The sequence below is a fragment of the Schistocerca piceifrons genome, chromosome 5 (assembly GCF_021461385.2).
Source record: "Schistocerca piceifrons isolate TAMUIC-IGC-003096 chromosome 5, iqSchPice1.1, whole genome shotgun sequence".
In the NCBI taxonomy this organism is placed as follows: Eukaryota; Metazoa; Arthropoda; class Insecta; order Orthoptera; family Acrididae; genus Schistocerca; species Schistocerca piceifrons.
The window spans coordinates 555,878,237-555,886,031 of NC_060142.1; the positions used below are offsets into that span (position 1 = coordinate 555,878,237).

At 44.8% G+C, this 7,795-nt stretch overlaps 1 pseudogene; it reads left to right on the plus strand.

Annotated features, from left to right (window-relative positions):
* The first annotated feature begins 411 nt into the window (after positions 1-411).
* Positions 412-528, plus strand: LOC124799877 (annotated as a pseudogene).
* The last annotated feature ends 7,267 nt before the right edge of the window (positions 529-7,795 follow it).

A 7,795-nucleotide genomic window follows, 5' to 3' on the forward strand; every position in this document is an offset into this window, starting at 1 on the left:
ATTACAAAGCAATGTACGTGATGAAATACGAACATATTAAGCACATTAAGAAACGTTTAAAAAACAATACGCCAATGACTTTCTGCTTTGCCTGAAGAGCATACCAATCTCAGGTGACATACATACGTCTCAGTACAATGGAGCAATTCAGGCAATTAAATGCATTTTCTCGACAATGATATAAAATTAGAATTCGAGCACAATACCGTCACATTCCCTAAGCCAACCTTATTTTTAAATGACTGCAGAATGTTAGAAACTCTAATTTTCTGATGTGGGAGCCTCGTGCAGTATCTGGAATTTCTTAACATCGGCAATAAAATGATTACCGTGAAAGTGTGTACATAAGCATTCATAACGGCAATACTTCTACAATCGTCCTGATATTCGAATTTATTGAGTGCAATACTTGGCAACGGCCTTGCCGCAGTGGATACACCGGTTCCCGTCTGATGACCGAAGTTAAGCACTGTCGGGCGTGGTCGGCACTTGGATGGGTGACCATCCAGCCCCCATGCGCTGTTGCCATTTTTCGGGGTGCACTCAGCCTCGAGATGCCAATTGAAGAGCTACTCGAGCGAATAGTAGCGGTTTCGGTCAAGAATACCATCATAACGACCGGGAGAGCGGTGTGCTGACGCCACGCCCCTCCTATCAGCACCCTCCACTGAGGATGACACGGCGGTCGTACGGTCCCGGTAGGCCACTCATGGCCTGAAGACGGAGTGCCATACTTCTTACATTGCACTGTTTATGATGTAATGCAGCTCTTCGGAATGTAGTCGATGAAGATGCTCAGAAACAATCTAGGTCGCGAAAATATATGAAAATTTATTCAAAACAACACCGTAACAGTGGCAAGCACTTCCTCACTTACACGCTTACATATGCATACTCCTCGACACGACGCCCCGGCAAGAGCAACAGGTACTCTGCTACCGGAAAGATGGAGGCTGAACACAAACATAACTGAATACTAATTAACTCCACCTGGAGCCAAGGCCTTAGCAGACGAAGCTCACAAAACTACTCATATCGCATGCTTCTAGTTGACAGCAGAGCGCTCTATTCAAGCTCCACACATTTCATCTTCTTAGTTTGAGAGTCTTCATTTTGTTGAAATCCCCTGAGACGATTTAGTTGCCGCTAACTAACACGGTAACCTCTAAAATGGCGGGTGGTGACATTAATTCATTGGCGGTGAGTGTGTTTCAGAGTGTGTCAGCCTCTTGTCGTCGTGGCTTTCGGACAGAAATTTGAAGTTAGTATGGACTAAGTACCTCCCGCTTAAGGGAGAAGGTGTTGCCGCCTGTATTCATAGTACCTTATAATTTCATGTCGTCATGTGATATCTCAGCAATGAAATCATTGCTGAAGCCACTGCTTGCTTTGTGTAAAGATACAGGAATCTGAAAACTTAATGTACCTGTCTTCTTCGCAATCAGTCTGCGGGTGCTGGTACAACTCAGGAAACAAAATGTTTTAACACATCCAACAATACGTATTTATTCTGAAACTATGTATTTACAGTCGTATCACGGTTATAATTTTTATGTCTCAAATACCACGTGCCGTACAAGCCGTAGTTGCTTCCGTAAATCAAGTTTACCACTTTAGGGTGAATTCCTCTATCTATCCTGGCAAGGTGGTACAGAGCCACCTCAGGTACAGTTACGGAAATACACACATTTTCTTATAGTTTCTTCTTCTTCGTACACTACATCACTGGTCCAACGTAACTCATTTCAGCACAGGAACTGAGAGTAGTTCTAACGCCTTGAATTCAGCTCCACTCATAGTACTTGCAGCTGTTTTCATCAACACATCTTGAAGTTCATCATTGTACAGTACTGCGATTTCGTCCTCATTGCGCGACACAATGCCAGTTCAGGGTATTGTCATCTTTTATCCGATATTCTCCAAATAATTGAGAGACTAAACTGATTGCTCCTTCAGTTTAAATTTGACATCGCATGTTCTTTAGCGTACTGCTAAGATCGCACTGCGATGTGACAATAGTTAGGTATTAGCCCCAAGGAGAAATATTCTCAAAGAAGCGAAAAATTTGTAGGTAGTATCCCTTGAGAAGGGAAATTAGATGTTTATGCTCTGTAACGGGGAACGACGGAATTGTTCAGTGGGTCCTACGGGTTCCACTGACTCCGCCAGTTCAGTACGTTTGTACTTAACGAGTACTCCTCTTCAACATCCATTCACCTCCCCAGTGTGTATCTCATTTTGAAGCGCAAGCTATCCCGAAACTCGGTAATTTAAACCGAGACCTGCATTTTCCAGCACTCACAGCTTCGCACCGTCGTGCCCGACGGAGCTTGCTAAAGCACTTATAGTGCCAGAAGACTGACGTCTGTGATCAAAATATGGAACAACAGACAGGTAGGACAGCCATGGATGCAATGAACGCTGGTCAAAGGCGGAATTGCTGCTACCTATGATATCAGTGACTTGTTCACAAGGTACGATATTCGATAGGTTTCGTGGGATTCAGTTACGACATACATTTCCAAATAATCACAATTATGCATTGTATGTACGTATGTATGTATGTATGTTTAACCGGAGACCTAGAAACGACGGAGAGGCTCCGTCACCGCCGCAGCCGCAGTGGTCCACAGCTCCACGACGACTACCGCAGTCCACTTCGCCCCTCCGCCGCCCCACACCGAACCCAGGGTTATTGTGCGGTTCGGCCCCCGGTGGACCCCCCCCCCCCTTCCCCAGGGAATATCGGGCACCAGACGAGTGTAACCCCTATGTTTTCATGGTAGAGTAATGGTGGTGTACGCATACGTGGAGAACTTGTTTGCGCAGCAATAGCCGACATAGTGTAACTGAGGCGGAATAAGGGGAACCAGCCCGCATTCGACGAGGCAGATGGAAAGCCGCCTAAAAACCATCCACAGACTGGCCGGTTCACCGGACCTCCACACAAACACGCCGGGCGGATTCGCACCGGGGACCAGGCGCTCCTTCCCGCGTTAGACCGCACGGCCATCTGGGCGGACTTATGCATTGTATAAGAACCGAACCTAATAAGCACAGAAAGTTGAAAAGCGATACACAGTGTCGACAAAAGAAAACTGTTTCACCCTGTATAAGCATTATACGTTTGACGAAGAATTCAGTACACGCTGGATGAGAGTAACTACAGCAAGACGTGTCACTGACAAAGAAAATAGTTCGATGAATCTTTGTCGTCTGCAGTATACTGCGGAAGGTAACTGAAAAAAAATACGCAATGAGACGAGCTGAAATAACGCTTTGATTCAAAGACACCGTAGCTATCGTGATTCATGATGGTCGCCTGGACATTAAAAATGGCGGGCATGATTCTTAAGAGTGTGTCCAATGACTACAGATGGCAATGAACTGTCTGTAATGTATCCCCATGTTGACCTCAAAGTTGGTAAGGAGTTCTTGAGTAGGGCGCTCCCATGCTACATCAGCGTGGTTCTGCACTGCTGGAAAGTCGTTTGTGCACGTTAAAATGCTACACTACACCATGTCACCGCATCCCAAGCGTGCTCGATGTGATTTAATTCGGGACAACAGGCAGGCCGAAGATCTTCTCTTTCCGAGAACTTCTGCTCCTCCTGCGCAGTGATACGGTGGCCCACTGCCACCCACAAAAAAGAACTCAGCGTCGAATGCACGCCTCAGAAGGCCGAAATGAGGATTGAGTAAAGACACAATAGCGTTGATTACTGGCGTATCGTCTTCAAAGCTTTCGAGGTCAGTACCATGCAACACTAAGATTCCCAACATCATAGCACGTAAAACACCAAAACGATTGTGTTCGATAATGTTCCTCTGTGCTTTTCCTGTTTCCACCTTTCGCTATACAGGGTTACATCCAGCTTTGCCCAACATTATCGTTTTGGTGGTTCATGTCCTCCAAACCTTTGATGATGGTACACCTGTAAATGTTATTGTGACACTGTAGTGTTCCCTGTGTGCGTCTCCTCAGTGGTGAGTTCGGCTCAGGCGACATTTTTCTGGAGGATAGTACGCGACTGCATCGAAATGCGCAGGTCGAGGGCTGGACTCGCATTCGGCAGGACGACGGTTAAATCCCGCGTCCGGCCATCCTGATTTACGTTTCCTGTGATTTTCCTAGATCGCTTCAAGCAAATGCCAAGATGGCTGCTACCTTCCCCATCCTTCACTAAGCAGATGGGACCGATGACCACGCCGTTTGGTTCCCTCCCCCAAATCAAGCAACTAACCAAGTGCAGATTGAGGAGCCCTTCGAACGAGAGGATTTTCGGCGACAGGACTCGCCTGACCGGACGCCCGCCTGAAACCACATCGAGCACGTGGGGGGATGTATTGCCGCAAGTCAGCTTGTGACGACGTTGGAGAGCAAGAATTCCGACACCCTATTAAGAACCATAGCCCACCTTTTATAATGTCCAGGTACCCATTATAAATCGCAGTCTTTAGTGTAATTATTTTGTTTGAATAAGGGGTTAATTTCTTTAATCTCTCTGCGTACTCTTTTAAATTACTTCCAGTACTAAACTGTAGCAGTTCTTCCTACGTATGGTCAAAGTTTCATCGAGCTACGCTACTGGCCATTAAAATTGCTACACCAAGAAGAAATGCAGATGGTAAACGGGTATTCATTGGACAAATATATTATACTAGAACTGACATATGATTACATTTCCACTCAATTTGGGTGCATAGATCATGAGAAATCAGTACCCAGAACAACCTCTGGCCGCAATAACGGCCTTGAAACGCCTGGGTATTGAGTCAAACAGAGCTTGGATGGCGTGTACAGGTACTGCTGCCCATGCAGCTTCAACACGATACCACAGTTCATCAAGAGTAGGGACTGGCATATTGTGACGCGCCAGTTGCTCGGCCATAATTGACCAGACGTTTTCAGTTGGTGATAGATCTGGAGAATGTGCTCGCCAAAGCAGCAGTCGAACATTTTCTGTATCCAGAAAGGCCCGTACAGGACCAGCAACATGCGGTCGGGCATTATCCTGCTGAAATGTAGGGTTTAGCAGGGATCGAATGAAGGGTAGAGCCACGGGTCATAACATATCTGAAATGTAGCGTCCACTGTTCATAGTGCCGTTAATGCGAACAGGAGGTGACCGAGACGTGTAACCAATGGCATCCCATACCACCACACTGGGTGATACACCAGTATGGCGATGACGAATACACGCTTCCAGTGTGCATTCACAGCGATGCCACCAAACACGAATGCAACCATCATAATGCTGTAAACAGAAACTGGATTCATTCGAAAAAATTACATTTTGACATTCGTGCACCCAGGTTCGTCGTTGAGTTCACCATCGGAGGCGCTCCTGGCTGTGATGCACCGTCAAGGGTAACCGCAAACATAGTCTTCGAGGTGGTAGTCCATGCTGCTGCAAACGTCGTCGAACTGTTCGTGCAGATGGTTGTTGTCTTGCAAACGTCCCCATCTGTTGACTCAGGGATCGAGACGTGACTGCACGATCCGTTACAGCCATGCGGGTAAGATGCCTGTCATCTCGACTGCTAGTAATATGAGGCCATTGGGATCCAGCATGGCGTTCCGTATTACCCTCCTGAACCCACCGAATCCATATTCTGCTAACAGTCATTGGATCTCCACGAACTCGAGCAGCAATGTCGCGAAACGATAAACCGCAATCGTCGTAGGCTTTAATCCGACCTTTATCAAAGTCGAAAACGTGATGGTATGCATTTCTCCTATTTACACGAGGCATCACAACGTTTCACCAGGCAACGCCGGTCAACTGCTGTTTGTGTATGAGAAATCGGTTGGAAACTCTCCTCATGTCAGCACGTTGCAGGTTTCGCTACCGGCGCCAACCTTGTGTGAATGCTGTGAAAAGCTATTTATTTGCATATCACAGCATCTTCTTCCTGTCGGGTAAATTTCACGTCTGTAGCACATCATCTTCGTGGTGTAGCAATTTTGATGGCCAGTAGCGTATATTGTTTGGCAGTAATACATCATGTGAAAGGTACTTTCGTCCGTAGGCTTTTTCACATCAGTGAGTGGTGAACATTGTATCCTTGACTGAAGGGTACTGTTAAAATTTATGTATGTTTACGTCCCACATATATAATTTTAAGTACCACAAAATTATTTTATAGCCTGAGTATCAGAATCGTGGATTTGTAATAATTAGCTATGTAACCATCTCCATTATGTTGCACATTAGCTGGTTCCGCAGACGTTTCCCTTTCTAAATGTTAAAAAAAAAAAAAATGTAATCGTTTCCCCAGTTTGAGAAAAATTGTTGGAAATGTGTACAAAACGTCAAAACGAGAAATAAACGTTCTGTTTTAGTGATTGTTGTATTTGTTAACTATTGTGGCCACAAATATTCAGTTTAAGGATGAGTACATTCAGAAGCACGTCAATAGGAAATTTTACATGGGAGATGAATCCTGTCCGCATACAACTTTGAAATGCTGGAAATGGTTAACGTGCCTGAGAAATCATCGACTTGCAAACAAGGCACTTATGTTCCAAAATTTAAGTCTCAGTTGAAAGGATTTCATTTCGACCGAATGATTTTTTTTCCTTTCATTAAATTTTGAATCAGAACGCATCTCATAATGTTTTATTTACATGTTGTTTTCTCCTCGGTGACATATTGCACTCTGTAAAGGTAAATATGTAATATAAAAGTGATAATAATATGGTCGAATATTTGTCGAATGATGTGCATGTGTGTTATGTGGAAGTGTCGAATGGTGTGAAACATGATTTTGTTGTAATTATCGTGAAAGTGGGCATGAAATAAAATGTTCCGAAGCAGGATTGTTGTACTAAATGAAATAATTTGGAAGCAACTGCTTTGTTTCTAGATTTAAGGTAGGACACGTACGGATTCCGTTCCTGTTCTAGAAAGCAATGAGCACGATGGCTCTGTTGGCGGGACCAATGACGCCTGGTTCGTTATGTCACTTGCACAACAAAATCCAGGGGTTTCACTTCTGTACTTCAGTGCTTTACAGTGTGGGCACACAACTATCGACGATCTTACAGCAACAGATTGGTTAGCACTGTGATCGGTTGTCACGCTGTAACTGAATGCAGCCCGATGAGTATTCAACGTAACATTTATTTGACTTCTTACACGGTACTTCAAATTCAACGTCGCACGTTTGGTTTACGCTGACTGACGATATCTTATTCGATGCATATTATCTCCGTTTGAATTTTTTTCTCTCTCCCTGTGTAAGTGCGAAAGGTGTTTGTGATAACTGATGCGGTTCAATTTCATTTGGCTCTTAACATTGCTCTGCAGTTCGATCCGAGCCGGCCGTTGTGGCCGAGTGCTTCTAGGCGCTTCAGCCTGGGACCGCGCGACCTCTTCGGTCGCAGGTTCGAATCCAGCCTCGGGCATGGACGTGAGTAATGTTCTTAGGTTAGTTAGGTTTAAGTAGTTCTAAGTTCTAGGCGGCTGATGGCCTGAGATGATAAGTCCCATAGTGCTGAGAACCATTTGAACCGTTTGAAGTTAGATCCGATAGAAAATTTGTTTTGTTTGTAGAATGGCGAGTTCTGCCACCTAAACCGCTCCGTCTTAATAGCGGCATTGCAATGTATTTAAACTGTGTAGATTTAGTTCAGCTGTGTGGACTGATATTACAGCGTCCATGCGAATAATCGCAGCCCAACTGAAAGTGGACAATTGATTAAGTTCATTGTTACAGTATAACCGTTTCTTGCATCAAAATTCACAGAATTTGTAGGTAAATCTGTAAATTTGTTTGAGATAAAACACAA